The 19,875-nt window shown below is 37.6% G+C and overlaps 1 protein-coding gene across 1 annotated transcript in view; it reads right to left on the reverse strand.

Annotated features, from left to right (window-relative positions):
- Positions 1-18,685, reverse strand: part of NELL2 (neural EGFL like 2) — a 489,520-nt gene extending 470,835 nt beyond the window's left edge. Inside the window, exons 1-2 of the mRNA XM_066369010.1 lie at positions 18,488-18,685; positions 17,400-17,493 (exon numbers count right to left, since the gene is read on the reverse strand). The gene's annotated coding sequence lies outside the window, so the exon portion shown is untranslated. The remainder of the gene's footprint in view (positions 1-17,399; positions 17,494-18,487) is intronic.
- Between the last annotated feature and the right edge of the window lie 1,190 nt (positions 18,686-19,875).

Here is a 19,875-nt window from a genome sequence, read left to right on the forward strand (position 1 = left end):
ACTTATATCAGACAAAATGGACTTTAAAAAAAAGACTATAGTAAGAGATAAAGAAGGTCACTACATAATGATAAAGGGATCAATCCAACAGGAAGATATAACTATCATAAATATCTATGTACCTAATATAGGAGCACCTAAATATAGAAAGCAGACTTTGATAGATATAAAGGGTGAGATCAACAGCAATACTATAATAGTAGGGGATTTCACTACGCCACTAACATCACTAGATAGATCTTCAAGAAAGAAAATTAACAAAGAAACAGCAAACTTAAAGGACACACATGATCAACTTGATTTAATAGATATCTTTAAACCTTTCACCCGAAAGCAGCAGAATATACATTCTTTCTAAGTGCTCATGGTACATTCTCTAAGATAGAACACATGTTAGGACACAAAAGCAGTGTCAACAAATTTAAGAAGATTGAAATTATATCAAGTATTTTCTCTTATCACAATGGCATGAAACTAGAAATCAACCACAACAGAAAAACTGAAAAATACTCAAACACTTGGAATCAAATAACATGTTATTAAATAATAAATGGGTTAACAATGAAATCAAAGAAGAAATAAAAAGATTCTTAGAAACAAATGATAATGAGCAAACAACAATTCAAAATTTATGGGACACAGCAAAAGCAGTTCTGAGAGGGAAGTTCATAGCACTACAGGCATTCCTTAAGAAGCTTGAAAAAGCTCAAATAAACAACCTAACCCTTCATCTAAAAGAACTAGAAAGAGAACAGCAAGTAAGGCCCAGAGGTAGTAGAAGGAAGGAAATAATAAAGGTCAGAGCAGAAATAAATGACATAGAAGGTAAAGAAACAATACAGAGAATCAATGAAACTAAGAGCTGGTTCTTTGAGAGGGTAAACAAGATCAATGAACCTTTAACAAGACTCACCAAGAAAAGAAGAGAGAGGATTCAAATAAATAAAATTAGAAATGAGAATGGAGAAATAACAACCGACACAACAGAAATACAAAATATTGTAAGAAAATACTATGAAGAACTATATGCCAAAAAATTAAACAGCCTAGGTGATATGGACAAATTCCTTGAAACATATCATCTTCCAAAAATCAGTATGGAAGAATCAAAAAACCTAAACAGACCGATTACAACAAAAGAGATCGAAACAGTTATCAAAAAGCTTCCAAAAGGCCCTGGCTGGTTGGCTCAGTGGCAGAGCATTGGCTTGGAGTGCGGGAGTCCTAGGTTCAATTCCTGACCAGGGCACACAGAAGAAGCGCCCATCTGCTTCTCCACCCCTCCCCCTCTCCTTCCTCTCTGTCTCTCTCTTCCCCTCCCACATCCAAGGCTCCATTGGAGCAAGGTTGGCCCAGGCGCTGAGGATGGCTCTATGGCTTCTGCCTCAGGTGCTAGAATGGCTCTGGTTGCAACAAAGCAACGCCTGAGATGGGCAGAGCATCGCCCCCTGGTGGGCATGCCGGGTGGATCCCGGTTGGGCGCATGCGGGAGCCTGTCTGACTGCCTCCCTGTTTCCAACTTCAGAAAAATACCAAAAAAAAAAAAAAAAGCTTCCAAAACACAAAACTCCTGGGGCCCGATGGCTTCACTGGTGAATTCTACCAAACATTCAAAGAACTAACTCCTATCCTTCTCAAGCTATTTCAAAAAATTCAGGAGGAAGGAACACTTCAAAGTTCCTTTTATGAGGTGAGTATAATTCTGATTCCAAAACCAAGTAAAGACAACACAAAGAAAAAAAATTATAGACCGATATCCCTGATGATTATAGATGCTAAGATCCTCAACAAAATATTAGCAAACCAGATCCAGCAATACATGAAAGAAATCATACACCATGATCAAGTGGGGTTTATTCTGGGGAGGCAAAAATGGTACAACATTCGTAAATCAATTAATGTGATTCACCATGTAAACAAAAAGGAGAAAAACCACATGATAATTTCAATAGATACAGAAAAAGCATTTGATAAAATCCAGCGCCCATTTATGATCAAAACTCTTAACAAAGTGGGAATACAGGGAACATACCTCAACATGATAAAGGCCATCTATGACAAACCCACAGCCAACATTATAATTAATGGACAAAAATTAAAATCAATTCCCCTAAAATCAGGAACAAGGCAGGGGTTCCCCATTTCACCACTCTTATTCAACATAGTACTGGAAGTCCTAGCCACAGCAATCAGACAAGAAAAGAAATAAAAGGCATCCAAATTGGAAAAGAAGAAGTAAAACTATCATTATTTGCAGATGATATGATATTGTATATAGAAAACCCTAAAGTCTCAGTCAAAAAACTACTGGACCTGATAAATGAATTCAGCAACGTGGCAGGATATAAAATTAATACTCAGAAATCAGAGGCATTTTTATACACCAACAATAAACAGTCAGAAAAAGAAATTAGGGAAACAATCCTCTTCACTACTGCAACCAAAAAAATAAAGTACCTAGGAGTAAATTTGACCAAGGAGGTTAAAGAATTTTACTTGGAAAATTATAAAACATTGATAAAAGAAATCAAGGAAGATATAAACAAGTAGAAGCATATACCATGCTCATGGTTAGGAAGAATAAACATAATTAAAATGTCCAAAGCCCTGGCTGGTAGGCTCAGTGGTAGAGTGTCAGCCTGGCATGCAAGGGGTCCCGGGTTCGATTCCTGGCCAGGGCTCACAGGAGAAGCGCCCATCTGCTTCTCCACCCCTTCCCCTCTCCTTACTCTCTGTCTCTCTCTTCCCCTCCCGCAGCTGAGGCTCCATTGGAGCAAAGATGGCCCAGGGCGCTGAGGATGGCTCCTTGGCCTCTGCCCCAGGCACTAGAGTGGCTCTGGTCGCAACAGAGCGACGTCCCAGAGGGGCAGAGCATCGCCCCCTGGTGGGCAGAGCGTCGCCCCCTGGTGGGCGTGCCGGGTGGATCCCGGTCGGGCGCATGTGGGAGTCTCTCTGACTGTCTCTCCCTGTTTCCAGCTTCGGAAAAATACAAAAAAAAAAAAAAAGTCTATATTACCCAAAGCAATTTATAAATTCAATGCAATACCAATTAAAATAGCAATGACGTACTTCAAAGATATAGAACACATATTCCAAAAATTTATATGGAACCAAAAAAGAACACGAATAGCCTCAGCAATCTTGAAAAAGAAGAATAAAGTGGGAGGTATCACACTTCTGGATATCAAGTTAGACTACAAGGCTATTGTACTCAAAACAGCTTGGTACTGGCATAAGAACAGACATATAGATCAATGGAACAGAACAGAGAACCCAGAAATAAACCCACATCTTTATGGACAACTAATATTTGACAAAGGAGGTAAGAGCTTAAAGTGGAGTAAAGACAGTTTCTTTAGCAAATGTTGTTGGGAAAACTGGACAGCTACCTGCAAAAAAAAAAAAAAAACGAAACTAGTCACGAACTTACACCATGCACAAAAATAAACTCAAAATGGATAAAGGACTTAAATGTAAATTGTGAAACCATAAGTATCCTAGAAGAAAACTTAGGCAGTAAGCTTACTGACATCTATTGCAGCAATATCTTTCCTGAATTATGTCCACAGGCAAATGAAATAAAAGATAGGATAAACAAATGGGAATATATCAAACTAAAAAGCTTTTTCACAGCTAAAGACAATATGAACAGAATAAAAAGACAAACCACACAAATGGAGAACATATTCGACAATACATCTGATAAGGGATTAATAACCAAAATTTATAAAGAACTTGTAAAACTCAACACCAGGAAGACAATCAATCAAAATGGGCACAAGAAATGAATAGACACTTCTTCAAAGAGGACATACAGATGGCCAATAGACAAATGAAAAAATGCTCAACATCACTAATCATTAGAGAAATGCAAATTAAAACCACAATGAGATACCACCTCATACCAGTCAGAATGGTGCTCATTGACAAAACAACACAGGATAGGTGCTGGTGGGGATGTGGAGAAAGGAGAACCCCTCTGCACTGCTGGTGGGAATGCAGACTGGTGCAGCCACTTGGAAAACAGTATGGAGATTTCTCAAAAAGTTAGAAATGAAACTGCCCTTTGACCCAGCCATCCCACTTATAGGAATATATCCCAAGGACACCATATCACCAACTGAAAAAAAGAAATGCACCCCCATGTTTATGGCAGCATTGTTCAAAATAGCGAAGATCTGGAAAAAGCCCAAGTGTCCGTCAGTGGACGAGGGGATTAAAAAACGGTGGTATGCCCTGGCCGGTTGGCTCAGCGGTAGAGCGGCGGCTTAGCGTGCGGAGGACCCGGGTTCGATTCCCGGCCAGGGCACACAGGAGAAGCGCCCATTTGCTTCTCCACCCCTCCGCCGCGCCTTCCTCTCTGTCTCTCTCTTCCCCTCCCGCAGCCAAGGCTCCATTGGAGCAAAAATGGCCCGGGCGCTGGGGATGGCTCTGTGGCCTCTGCCTCAGGCGCTAGAGTGGCTCTGGTCGCAACATGGCGACGCCCAGGATGGGCAGAGCATCGCCCCCTGGTGGGCAGAGCATCGCCCCATGGTGGGCGTGCCGGGTGGATCCCGGTCGGGCGCATGCGGGAGTCTGTCTGACTGTCTCTCCCTGTTTCCAGCTTCTGAAAAATGCAAAAAAAAAACAAAAAAAAAAAACGGTGGTACATATGCACAATGGACTACTATGGGGCTATGAAAGAGTAGGAAATATTACCTTTTGCAACAATAAGGAGGACCTGGAAACTATTATGTTGAGTGAAATAAGTCAGGCAGAGAAAGAAAAGTATCATATGACCTCACTCATTTGAGGAATCCAAGGAATAATGAGAACTGAAGAACGGAATTGAGCCAGAGGAGGGTTCAAAGGGACCAGAGGAAAAGAGGACAGAGGGAAAGGGATGATAGGAGGGGATAAACCTGAAGGGAAGGGGGGAGGGCACTGTAGGGAGAGGGGCCAGGGAGATGTTGAGGGGAATAGGGGGAGGGGGGAGGCATTCCGGGTGACCCTAGAATCTATGTAAACACAATTAATTAAATTTTAAAAAATGTTAAAAACAAAACAAAAGAAAAAACCTTTGCTTCAACTTTCCCAATGCCTGGATTATCCTTACCCTTGATCCTCATGTAGCAGAATGGCCTTCCCTGGCTCTCCTGTCGACACACACACTTGCTCACCTCACGTTTCTCCCATTACTCTGAAGGGCATTTGCTGTAAATCATTGTTATTTTACAGATGTTTTATCCGTCTTTTTCCCACTTGATTGTAAACCCCATGAGGAAAGGTTCTTTAATCCTAATTTACTGCTTGGTCCCCAGCAGTTCAGTGCCCAGCACATAGCTGATGCTCAATTAATAGATATCAAAATAATATAAAGTTGATACTGGTCTAAAGCTATACATACATTTTTATTCACTCAACTAAATTTGCTGTCTGCTCTGTGTAAGATAACTTGCTAGGTATTCCTAGCAATAAAATTTAAAAATTAAATTCTTAAAATTCTTAAGACCAGGAGAAAAATCAAATCCTAAAATTAAAAAACTTTAGTATTAAACTTAAAGTTAGAGACCATCTTGTGTGGCTTTTTCATCTTACATATGAGGGAACTAAGGGATAGATAACCATGTTTCTAGAACAGAAGGTGCTGAGTCAGCTCACCAATGAAATATTTATAGCAGTAACATGTAAAGTTTGCTTCCCACCAATGCAGTAAAATGTATGATTATAATTATAAACATTATTACTGTGATTGCTATTATCACTTCTACTAGACTCCCATGTATATATGACAGCACTTTGTTACCTAACTATGTGAGTGACTATGTCTAAAACCACACCAAACATTTAGGTCAATTTCATTACCTAAATACATAAATTCCATCCACTCTATATACTGACTATCACTGGCAATAAATACCAAGGAGTATGGCCCAGAATGGCTGACTCGGCAGTACAGGAAAAGACATAATCATTTACTGAGGCCAACATATTGAATTTGTTACTTAATTTTTAAGTGAAGACTTGTCATTTCCCACACAATGCCTACAACAGAAGAATCAGAAATATTTGGATTAAGTATACAGGCAGTTCTCGGGTTATGACAGTCTCAACATAAGATGTTTTGAGTTTATGACACAATGCCCCTTCCAGTGTGCAAGCCAACCAACCATAGGAATAAAGGAATTTTTTTTACAGTCATTTTTTGGTCATTTTTTCTGTTACTATAGTATAGCGTACAGTACAGTATATTTATGTCCTTTTACTTTTTCTGTGGCTTAGTTGTGTTTTTTATGTTCTAGATTATGATTTTGCAACTGTATTAGGATAGGTAAGTGACTTAGGCTAGGGTATGTTTCAACTTACACCAAAATTCAGGTTACATCACTGTTGTAGGAACGAAACCATGTCATAACCCAAGGCCCCCCTGTGTTACAAATACTAAGTACCTGTCAAATGATGCTGGGCTGATGAATGAAGGAACAAATGGTTCAAGTCATGGAACCTTCTACCACCAGGTGTATGTGGCTTTGCTTTGCACCTTTCATTGTGTTTGTCCTATGTATGGCCCAGTTGCCGTTTCTGGCATTAATTAGAGAAGCAAAGAATCTTTGGGATTAGGGTTTGTATAAGCCTTAAGAATTGTATTTTTCTCAGAAGACTTCACTTTACCTAAATCCATCTCATCCAAACATCTAGCTGTTGAAGATACTCACAGTTATAATTTACATCTCTGTGACTATTCTGTAGCTACCAACTTGTACTTGTTAGTCTTCTCACCTTTTTCACCATAGAAAATATGCTCAGTAATATTGTAATAACTATGTATGGGGCAGGTGGGTACTGAAAATATAGGAGGGAACACTCTGTAAAGTATATGATTGTCTAACCACTATGCACACATCTGACACTTAATATATTCAATTAAAAAATAAACAACTTAGACTCTCAAAAAGAAAATGTTAAAGCTACATTGGCCATGAATTGATGATTGTTGAAGCTAGTGTATAGGAAACCATTATACCCTTTTTCTACTTTTGTACATGTTTGAAATTTTTCATAGTAAAATTTATTATGGTCCCAAAAAATGTTTTTTGAATAAAAAAAGATATTCACAGCAGTGCTTTCTTTAATAACTTTTAGGTACTTAGCAACAGAATCTGTGGTAAATCTTCCCTAATAAATAATACAAAAAGTCCTTTAATTGCCATTTTAGTTTATCAAGTATCATTAAAAACTGATTTCTTTTAAGAATCAAAGAGTATTTTGGAATAGAAACACTTTATTTTTTGACTAAGTCAAAAGATGGAAGGTAATGAACTTGGTAGGTTTTAAATATTTTAAAAATTCATACAATTAGATCTGCTTAGTAGAGCCCAGGCTAGCTTATACTTGTACACTGAGAAAGTGAGATACAGGAGAGTGGGGGGGGGGGGAGGGGAAGCAAGGGCTTTCTTTTCACCCCTGTAGCCTTCCTCTTATCACTATCCTGTGACAAGTCTGGAACTCCCTTGAGATTCTTTGCTTGCTGCTTATATCATAACTCGACAAATCCCCTTTGCAAAAAGCCCTTATTGTCCCCCTAATAGACAACACAATTAGAAAGCCTAAGCTATTCCTTACACATTAAGAACATAGCATTTCATATTAAATTGGTAGCCTTCACCAAGACGTACATGATATGGCAGTTGTATACATAATACAATACAGGTTAGTGGTTAAAAGGTACACAGCACAGATAGGTGATTAAAGTGGTTAACAGGCTCTGGAATCACAGGAATTTGCATTCAGATCCCAGCCCCCACTCACCAGGCTGCCTAAGCCTTGGAATATTATCTAGTTTCTCTAAGTCTCAGTGTTTTCATCTGCGGAAAGCAGAATAATGGTACCTGTCCCATACCACTGTTGTGTTAATTAAATAAATGCTTGATGTGCTTAACATATCATGGATCTTCAAAAAGAACAGTTAGTAGCAGTACAGTAGTCTCTCGTCTATGGCAGGAGTTAGGTTCCAGAACCCCCTGCCCCCACGACAGGTGAAAACCCGCGAGGTAGCAACCTTATATAAATATTTATTTTATTATTTATATATATATATTAAGGCTTTATAAACCCTCCCAACACTCTTATAAACCTTTCCCACACTCTTATAAACACTTCCTATGCTCTAAATACTTTCTACACTCTTAAACCTAATTTTAACAACATATAAAATTCTATATGGGTACTCACCAGTGAATATACTACAACTTGAATGATAATGTTTTAATTAATATTTTTATATTGTTTTCAAATTTTTAGGCTAGAAAATGCTTATTTTACCACAAAAACAATTAAAAAAATAAATATATAAAAATACCTATATACTGCAAAATCCTGTGATATAGTGAAAAATCCGCAACACAAACTTAGATATATACAATTTTAAAATCCGCAATACAGTGAGACCACAAAGAGTGATCCACAATATGGTGAGGGATGGCTGTACTAATAAAGGTAAACATGGCTTAAATATTTCAAGTACCAACACACCTGTTACTGTGCATTCAGGGATTTTGAAATTCACCATGGTGTTTCCACCCACTCATCACTAAGATCCAAATAAGAGTAAATGAATAAAAGTGACCCACAACCTGTTTTCTCTTTTGCAAGAGTTTTCTAATTAGCACATTAACGAATTCATTCCTTACAAATGTGCAATTTGTAAACACAAACTGTTATCTCAGAGGTTGATAACTTAAGTAATTTTTTAAACGTAAATTCATTGTAATTAGGCAAAATTGAGAATTACACAGTGATATGTTTGTTTTCTCTTCACTCTGGACTTTTAAAATTCAATAGGTTTATTATGTTAATAAGAAGACAATGTTAGGGTTTTAATTAAAAATCTCTAGTATTTTGGATGAATACACAATTTTAATTAAATGGACCAATATGGACAAAGTGAATCTCAGATATAATCCACTCCCCAAATATTTGAAATCTAAGTCTTCTAAATATAGTTTTGGCAATATATATACATATATATATATAGATAGATAGATATATATATTGCTTTTTAGATTTACTTGATCTGAAGAAAACAATAGTGAAATTTTGTTTTCTTGAGTAGAGCTGGTTGAAACTGTGCTTTGCACATAGAAGGGCTCAATCTTTATTATAAACTGATTCAACAGCAAATTTATCTGTAAATTTTGGAAAGTTTTAACTTCAAAACAATAGAACTAAAAAACATTTAGAACAAACCTAATGATATGGTTAAATACCAATATATTTAGTCTAAAAAAATCAATTATATATCTAAGATGTTTTTCTAGATGAGGATAAACAAATAAATTCCTAGTTAATTACCCAACTCACTCACTTCAAACACCCAAACTACAAGTGGTAGTAAAGAACATTAAAATTTTATCCATAATGCTTTTTAAAAATTCCTAATTCCTATTCAGCTTTATATTATATTCACATTCATATTTATAAATTCACATTCATATTAATATGTCATTTCTGATAATTATTCATTGTGTACTAATTCTTGTTATTCTCTATTCTATAGCTATTCTAATGGAGCACACTAAAATCAAAGAGTAAATATGGTCTTGACTGGAACTGACAGTCTTACGTTTTTTCTTATGAGTCACTTCTATATATAAAGAAACAGGGGGAGAGGGAAATGTTTTTAAAAATAAAATAACGCTGTGCTGCTATACGTCAAATAATTGGAAGAACTACAGCGCCATCTTGTGGAAGAAAGTATCTAATTAGTGAAGGGCTTTGATTCTTAAATGTGAATTTCTTGGCCACCTGCTCCAGTTTCTTTTAATGAAAAATTATTTTAAACCGCTTTAATCTGGAATGTCTGTCAAACAGCAAAGACAGTAATTAGCCTATAGGACTAAAATACGTAATACATAAACCATATGATCTATGTCTGTATTATAAAGAAAAACACAAAGTATCTTTTTTAGAGGTTGCCCAGAACCAAAGAAAGAATCAGAAGAGGGTGAGGGGTGGGAGAAGAATTAAGCTGGAGTCCTTGGCTTTTCAGTCCTTCTCTTCAAATTGAAAGGAAATCCTTAATATGTCTGCAGCAGTTTCTGAAGAACTTATTAAGGAAGCATTTCCTTTACTATCCATAATTAGAAAGAAAGAAGGGAATGGGTCAGGAAGACAGGAGGAGAAATAAGCTTGGTCAGGTGAGATCAGAGCAACACATCTCTCTTTATTTCTCCCTCTTAGTGCAATTTACCACGACATATTGAGAGGCTACAACGTGCCAAGTGCTTGGTAAGCACTGGGAGTAAGAAGAGGAATGATACATAGTCCCTTCTTCAAGACACTTAAGAGACTAGTACACAGATCATTCCAACCCGAAGGAAACACCCAGGAAGGCCAGTCTGGGAGTTTGGGCTCTCTGCAGGACACTAAATGTAACCTCGAGGGGTAAGAGAAAGGGAGATGTTTCTCTCATTCTCCCAAATCAGTGAATAGATAGAACCAAATGGTGAAATATTGGGTGACCCTTATGATCCACCATACTTTTCAAACTACTTTCCAGACTCCTGTGTATCCCATAAAAACTCCAAAAGCAGAGTACAGAATGCTCTTTTTGTAGAATTAAGCACCCTCTCCTTCCTCTGTGTATCCATGACAATTTATTCATAACTTAACATGGAACATAATCTCCTGTGAATAATTTTTAATAATTACTTACCTGCCTGCTTCTCCTAAGACTGCAAGCCCTTTGAAAATCACTTATGTTTTATGATAGTATTTGTGTTTGGCCAGGATGATAAGCTCCTGAATGCGAATCATACAAATATTCCTTAAGACACCCAGACCAGCACTAAAAAAAAGCAGTGCTGATTTACTTCCTGCGGTTGTCACTTACCAAACTCTTGTTTTGGATCTTTAGCCCCTGAATCTTTTTTTCTATTGCTTTGAAAGAGAGAATAACTCATGAACCCGTGACCTTCGGCTCCACTGAGTCACCCAGCCAGGGCCCCCCTGAATCTATTTTTAAAAGTCCATCTCCTGAATGAACAAGAACAGTAGGTTAAAGAAATTGTCTCTCTATCTGTATCTATGTTTTTAATTTGAAGGTAGAGAACATGGGACGATTTAAAATTCTCATTCTTTAAATAAATACAAAAATAAAGAGGTGGCTTATCTGCTAGAGAACTAAAAATAAAAAGCAAGAAAAATCAATGTTATCCAAAATGATGACTTAAATCTCTGGGTATGGTACCTTACCTTTGCTCTCACTTCCCTCCTCCTCATCCCCTCAACTCTTAGTTCTCACCCATCACTCCATCTGGATTTTATTCTTTACCTAAAATATTAACACCTGATTACAGAAGAGTTAGCAGCAATCGCAGACAAAGAATTTATTATGAATCATTAACAAAGAGCAATTTGGAATCCAATTTCTGTTTTACTGACTTACTTTATTTAATTTATTTTTTAGAGACAGAGAGACAGGAAGGAAGAGAGATGAGAAGCATTATCTTGTAGTTGCAGCGCTTCAGTTGTTTATTGATTGTTTCTCGTACATGCCTTGGCAGGGGTGGGGAACTCCAGCCGAGCCAGTGACCCTTTGCTCAAGCCAGCGACCTTAGGCTGCAAGCCAGCAACCTTTGGGCTCAAGCCAGCGACCATAGGGTCATGTTTATGATCCCACGTTCAAGCCAGTGACCCCACACTTAAGCTGGTGAGCCCGCGCTCAGGGTTTTGAACCTGGATCTTCAGCATCCCAGCTCTATCTACTGCACCACCATGTGGTCAGGCTTGACTCACTTTTGTTTCTGTTTTATTTGGCCACTTTTAGGCACTCACCTCAAAATAGTCACATCAGTGCAGTTGACTGCAAAAAGAAACAAAACCCACTCACCAACTTTTAATCAGCAAATGGAAGGAAGTTCTCTAGCAAAACAACTGTTAAGCAAATTAACATGTCCTACCCTTGCATGAGCCTATGATAAAATGAGGATGGCTAACACCATGATTGCAACATATATACACAGATCAAGAAACTAATTCCCAGCAACTTTAATTTTAAATGAAGATCAACAGTTTCACAAACTGTTTTGCAAAACAGAAATGCTTCAGCAGTCATAAAATAAAAGTAAAAAATTTTTGATGTAAAATAACAGTTCCTTTAGCTCTTTATAGGGTCAAGAACGTAAGCATTGCCTATAAAATACAATGCCAAAATGAGGAAAAGTCATTATAACACAATTCAAATCTTTCTAGCTTAAAACACCACTCAGACTTGTACTCTTGTAATAATACAAAGTGCTAAGCATCAAGTTTATATTGCAATCTATATCGTTAACTCCTACTTTTGATTAAACAAGATAGATCAGGAAAGGTCCAGGCGTGGTGTCTGCTATTTGTTTCTTTCTCCTTTCCTTTTGGGAATAGGAGGACAGTGAGCATGTTTCTCATTTTCTTGGAAATGTTATTAAACCTCTCTGAATCTCAGTTTCTTTCTGTGAAGGATAGCACCAACTCATCCAGTCATCATAAAGGATAAAAGACATAACAGATGTAGAGCTAATTTTAAGTAGTTGCTCAATAGAAAGTAGTATCATTATTATTTTTAGAGTGGTTTGGTACATACTGCATATCTAAACCTCCTAAATTCATCAAAACCCAAATCTAAATAGACCAACTGTGCTCAAATTGAGTTGATATTATACTCAAAACTTCAAAGGGAGGTAGGAACATTTATCACTACATATTCTCAAAACACATTTGTTCAAAGTGTCAACTTTTGGGTTTTAATTAAAAATAGAATTATCTATCTATATTCTAGTTTGTTCTTTATCAAAAATCAATTTCCAGAAAAAATTCCAATTGTACCAATACAAAAATCCTAGTAGTAGCTGGTTGAAAAATCTGAGATCTTGTTGGAAAAAGACAAGAATGGATTGTTTTCTTTAGCAGTTCTAAGGTAAAGTTGAAAACGCCAAGGAAAGTTGTCTTTTTGTGTGTGTGGTTGCTATTTTATTATTCTTTCCAGCAATTTTCCACTTGAATACCTTTTAAACTTGTAACTTAGCCACATTTTACTCTTTATTGTATTTCAATCTGGGAGGCAAATAAGTTAATCAACTTAATCGAAGACCTGGAAACACCAAGAATTCTGGTTCTAGTTCTGGTATTGATTTAGCTGTTAAGTTTCTGCTCCCTGGATCAGGATGATAACCTGACTACCGACCGAATGTGTGGGAAAAAACTGCTCATCCCCTCCCCAGGGCCGGTGCTCACAAAACATTTGTGGAACTGAGTTCATCATAATAAAAATTGCTTCTATTTAATGATCGGATATTAAGTAAAATCCAGCATAAAATCATCATAAGTAACTTTCCTACAAACTGTATTTATTCCCTCTACTCAACACAGTTCTCATTGCCTCACGTGAAACCTAAAAAAATAACTTCTGGTTTCGGTCACTGCAATTACTTCAGCAAGCCCAAAAGAGCCTGGGACTGAGCTCTAGAACACTCTATTATTTGAAACACATTTAAAGGTTCCAAGGAGAATCTAGTCAAGGAGACTGAAAAAAAAAAAAAAAGAAGAAGAATCAAAATAGTATGGAGTTCTAAAACCAAGTGGAAAAATAATTTTCAAGAAAGGAGAAGTAACCAATTGCACTGTGACACTGCAACAGTCACTGGTGATGAGCAGAGTAGGATGAGAACTGAGAATAGCTCGTAAGACAAGACAAGACACTGGCCCACACAGGCCTGGTTGCAGGGGAACAGCAGAATAAGAGCCTAATTAGAACTGTCATGAGTTGGGAGGCGTTAAAGTTGGCTATAAAGAATAGTTAAGAAAGTTGGTAGCCAAAGAGGGCACAGAAGAAAGAGAGGGTTATTTTCTTTTCTTTTTTTTCTTTTCTTTTGTTTTGTTTAAGATTGTTGATATTACAAGGCATTTTAGCAGAGAAGAAATCAGACAGGTAATGATGCAAGACAGAAAAACGATTATTGTGGCAGTCAAGTTCTTGAGAAAGTGACAAGAGATAGAACGCAGTGCATAAGTAAAAGATTGTCCTAAAAATAGGGAAAGAGATACTCTCATTGTAAAAGAAGGCTACAGATGTGGGTAGGTTGGTTGGTGGTAAAATAACGTTACATTTTGATTGCTTGGTGTTTTCTCAGTGAGATAAGAAGCAGTCACCCGCTAAGTGAGGAGCAAGAAGGAGGAGTTGGAAATTTGAGGAGAAAGAAGAAGGTGTAAAATAGTAATCCCGGAGAGAGGAAATCAATCAGTAAGGAAAGCGAACTGTTGTTGACTGAACTGCAGAGACTAAGATGTACAGTCATGAAACCCGAAAGAGATCAGTTAGCATAGTTACGTGTTTTTCTCCAACCATCAACTGCAAGCTTGGAAAATATTTACTGGGTATTTATTATGCACCAAGCACTGCTGTAAGCATTTTACTTTTATTGACACATTTGCACCCACAACAATCCCATGGGGTAGGTACACATAAAGAAACTGAGGCCCAGAGTTGTTAAGAAACTTATCCAAGGCCACTAGCTACTAAATGTTGGACCCAGGATTAAAGGAGTGTAGGTCTAGAACCCACACCCTTAACCACTAACATATACTGGCTTTCCTCATATACTTGGGATTTACCAGTGTTAGTCTTTCACCAGCTGAATAAAGCCGAGAGGGAGGCAAGGAACCTGAGGGTGTTTGCAAGTAATTGGACAATGGAATTTAGTCTAGACAAGGAGGAAATAAAGATAACTGGAGGTGAACATTAAAAATGATGGTAGTGAATGGATTGGAAGGTCCAGTGTGATGGAAAAATTAGCACAGAAGCAGTGAGCTGAAAAGAGAGAAGTGGTTGTTGGTGAGTGGGGTGTTAGAAACCGAGATTTTGAGGGTAGCAGAGTTATTCAAAGGACAAAATCTAAGATGAGACCATGAGAATTGTAGCTAAGGTTGAAAAGAAAGGTAAGAAAAAGATCGTAAAGGAAAAGATCAAGAAATTTCAAAAATCAAGGAATAGATGAATTTTCTACGTGAAGCAGGTGTAGTAGGGAAAAAAGGATGTAAGTCGGGTGTTAAAATCATCACCAAATGAGAAAGATTGATCAGGACACTGGAGATTGCCGCACGGTGGAAAGATGCATAAGTCATGCAGCTGCTCCAAGTCAGGGTTCCCAGCTCCTCCCAGTTTTCCCAGAACTTTCCCAGTTCAGCACTAAAAGTCCTACATCCTAGAAAGGACAAGACATTTTCTGGAAGAGTCAATGAAAGATGATTCCCGTGTACTGAGGAATTCACGAATTATGTTAAAACACTCACGTGACAGGTGCTGCTACTGTATTAACTCCTCATCGCAGAATAGAAGCTTTGCTCACATTAGCTGATTTAGGCAAAGATTGCCAACACATTTTCTTCCCATTTTTTCTGACTTACTCCCTTGAGGATAATGATCATGTCTCATTAAAACTAATATGCTCTATAAGCTATAGCTAATTTTCCATATTCAATAAATGTCATTAAGTGCCCAAATGGGCCCCGTGAAAAATATTGCCTACTTGAGAAAGTAACATCCCAGTAAAGAGGGTGAGCATTCAGGATAGGGTGGTATTGTAGTATCACCCTGCTCTCACGTGCCTGAAATGAAACATATCTCTGCCAGGGAGGCATCCACATCCTACCCCCCTCTATGTCAAAGGCTCCTAGGCTTAGGGCATAGAGAGTAAGATCATTTCACAGAGAAATACTTTAAGGAGAAACCTTAAAGATACTTAAAAAGCTTTTAAAGCATCATGACAACCATCTTCTCTGATTGAACGCTTGTATGAACTCTCCACTCAGATTGTGCACTCGCTGTACTTTCTGTGTATTTCTAGTTTCATGTGGCAGCAAAGGCTGTCTACTTTCAACCTTGTTTTAGTACTGTACATGGACAAACAGGAATTATTGCTTTAAAAATAGTACGTGCACAGAAAAAAGCGGAAAGAAAACGCAACTGATTAACTGAAAAATAGTCCCCACACTGCAGAGAGACCATCAGGCTAGTCTGAGCTGTCTTCTGGGTCTTTCCTGCCTTTGAACTGTACCCTTCTTTCTCTCCTTGCCCTTATGAATAAATTTATCAATAGAAAAAGCTATAATTTTTCCAACTCCAATATATTCCTTGACTTGCATTCTGACTTGATCCATACTCTCCTAGCTTGCAGTTAGAGTAGTGGTCCACACTCCTTGGTTCTCAATGTCACTTGGCCAACCTTCTCTTAAAAGATCACCAATGATTATGTTGGTAGTCATTTCCGAGAAAATCCCAGTTTTCTAATTTCGTTATTTTGAGCATATACATAATGAACTGTGTAACTAAATACAAGCTGATTTTTTAAATTGATAGTCTAACACAAATTTATAAATCAGAAACAAAATGCTTGGATAGACTATATATCCTAATTTTAGAACTGAACTTCCACCTCTCCAATTCAGTACCTATCCCCCTTTAAACTTTAGCAGCACTTAAAATCATCTGCCACCTCTTCTTCCTGAAATTAACTCACCCTGTCTTATTTTTTAGTACTTCTTCTCTTATTTGCTTGTTATTTTTTCTTTCTTCTCTTTTCACATTAGTTCACTTTTCCTCATTATTTTCTACATAACCCTTAAAAGTTTTAGCAGCAACACTGAAAGTCACCTCTCCCTTTTAAATTCTCTTTCCCTGGATATTTTTTCTGAATGTTCCCTCTTCGGCTTCGTTGGTGGCCTCTTGCTTTCTTCGTCCAGTCTCCAAGGGCAGGTGATGCCCAGGACCCTGCTCTTGGGCTTCTCCTTTCTACAAGGTTGACCTTTATTAGCCATGTTGTCTACTCTTGGGATTTCAACTGCCATTCCTAAACAGAAAGTACTCTCAGCCAAACATTTTAAGAATTCTTTTGTTCACATCTCTATCTGAATTTCCCATAGTCACCTCACATTTTCATTTAAAATCATGCTAATTTTCATAACCAAACAGGTTCTTTACCTGATTTCCCTAATCCCGGCTAAAGAAACACCAATCGCATGGGCACCCAAACTTAAAACCTCCATTTTTTAATCCACCCTAGTCAGTTAAAAAAGGTTAATTTACTCTACCTCCACAATAGGTCTGACAATCTTTACTTCTTACTCACCTCTACAATCATATCAGCTTCTCAGTTGACTCTCTGCCTCAGTTTCCCCCTCCAAACCTTCTAGAATATTACTGCCAAATTAGTCTCCCAACACCCAGTGTTATGATCACCTTCAACAGCATCTTACTATAAGGCAAATTAAAATCAAACTATCTAACCTGGCACTCAAGCTGTGTGCATTTCTCTGATGATATTTATCTTACAATAGAGTCACACCTTTGAGATTCTAAAATCAGAAATAAAATCAAGAATAATTACCCTGGAGAAGTCCTTTGACAGGCACGTCACTGGAGACCGTGAGTTGGTTCAGCGCAGCCAGTTTTTCCTCCAGCATCAGAACAGATTCCTGTTTCTTTGGTTGAGCACCAGATAAAGTAGTTTGCTTGCTTTTAGGGTCCATTTTATATGAAAAAATGCATACATGCATGTCTTTAAAAGTTAGAATCACACTCAGCAACATGCTCACTCTTCAGAGGCCCCTGGAACAGGGAATGCGAGAGGAGCCACAGCTCTGAGTGTTCCTGTCATGTTCGCTCAGCCAACACTGAAAGGACTGATGGACAGTATTTCCAGCACTATTTAAATTGTAAATTTACTTTTTTTTATTTTTAAGATAATTAGTTTGTTTGTTAAGATGATGAGATTCCACTGTTAGGTCTTTTAAAGTAAGAATTATTTAGATATTTGTCTTTATTTCTACCCTTGAACTTTGCAGATAGGAATCCTGTCAGATTCCTATTCACAGCTTCTACAGCACTTTACACTGTACTGAGTCACCTGTAAATATTTCCTCAACAAATCAAATTTGCTTTGATTTGTTTATTAAAATAAAGGGATAACAGGGTGGTTTTGAACAGAATACATCTAATGAAAATTTTATTAAGAATCTATATCTTATTTCCATAAAGACATAGTGACTGAGTCTTCACTATTGCAATTATAGGTATTTTAAAGCAGCAATTAAAAAAATAAGTTTTTGCATTTTAAATACAATAAAACATATCAGTAAGCTCCAGTGGAAGCAGTGAAATAAACATATACTTGTCTATATTTGATAAGCAAACTATACATGTTAAAGTATATGTATATTTAAATACAAACATATATTTATATGCTCAAATAATAAGAATAATCTAGAGTTGTTATATTAAATTGATGATAAATTACTAATGGAATATGTCATCATGATTATATTAAAAACCCTGATCACATTCCTACAATAGACTATGTAAAATCTGTCAGTTATTTAAGTATTTTTATAAATATAACCAAAAACATCCCAGAAAATCATAATTATACTACCCCATATAACCTAAGATTGTTACTAGGGCTACTTGAATATTTACCTTGGGGAAGTCTAATATATCCAAAGCTGCTTCTGGAATCAATTTAAATAAATCACACTGTGCATTTTGAGGGACATACAGAAATAAATTTAGGACTTGCTGCCACATCCTCTAGATATCTGTGTTCGATTCTTCCTGAACTTTAGTGATAGAATCCACCCTGTATTATCCGAAAGTGCACACTTGGCAGGTTTGAGAAGTCATCTTGAGTTGGGACAGTGCTAGTGGACATGCCCCAGAACAGCTAAACGGAAGCTATGAGGGTGACTCTAAGTGGTGTCACACAGCTTTGCTTCCCTGCGCAACATCCGCGGGGCTTTCAAAATGTTCCTGGGAACATTGATCCCCCAGGGAAAGTTGGAAACTCATAGGGATCGACCACCAGAGGGCTCAGGGGAGTCGTTGCTGCAGGCTGCCCTCTGGGGCCGTGGAAGGAAATAGCTTCAGGGGCGTGGAGAAGTTGACCTGTCGAACACCAACCAGCACTCACTCAGCACTGACGCGAAAAGACCCAACGACTACAGGGCATAGACCTCCAGTATTCGGAGCTAGATGAATATGCCTCCTGAGACACTGACGCCTGCCATGCTCAGTAGGGAAAACTTCCCCTACCTAGAAGTTTTCTAATTTTTCGCCCACGTCCAGAGATGTTGCCCTAAAGGAGAAAAGTTATATGTCCGAATTAAAAAATAAAATAGACTATATGAAGCCTTTGAGATCAGACTTATTTTCAAATTCAAGCTTTTCTGTTTAGGAGCATAATACAGTAAGTGAAAATATATTTAATCTCTCTAATCTTCAGTTTCCTTATCTGAAAAATGTCAAAGTGCTTGGTATAGAAGGTGCCTAAAAATGGAATATATTCAATAGAAAGAAGTTTTACTTATTTTGTTAATTTCATTTCACCTAATTCAGTTGGAATCTCTGAGACTCTGGATGTATCATTCAGCGTTGTCTCAGCTATCTTTAATAAAAACCTATCAAGATCTGCCCAGACTCCAGACCAATAAGAGCCAGATCTGGGGAAACATGAGATGTCTCAAAAAAAAGTCTACTACTACCATATCTGTCATGTTTTCTACTTTGGGCATAGGTTTTTAATTGTTTTCATTTTCATATCTATCCACGCCCCACCTAGTGTAGCCATGAAACTTTCACTGCATGTCTGGGACCTTTGATTCCCTGAGCCTCATCCTGAACTACAGTCACCAGAATCCACAGGGCGGGGAGGAAACAAAGTGGGAATGGCCAACCTACCTACTAACCTCTGCTTGTATCTTTGCCTAATACTTACACTTCACCTTTTAAACAGCCCAGCATCAGTCACTGATGGCACATTGTTTAATGATGCTAACCCCCTGATGCTGCCACCCAGAACTTTTCTGTGT

This window comes from Saccopteryx leptura, chromosome 2 (assembly GCF_036850995.1).
Source record: "Saccopteryx leptura isolate mSacLep1 chromosome 2, mSacLep1_pri_phased_curated, whole genome shotgun sequence".
Classification (NCBI taxonomy): domain Eukaryota; kingdom Metazoa; phylum Chordata; class Mammalia; order Chiroptera; family Emballonuridae; genus Saccopteryx; species Saccopteryx leptura.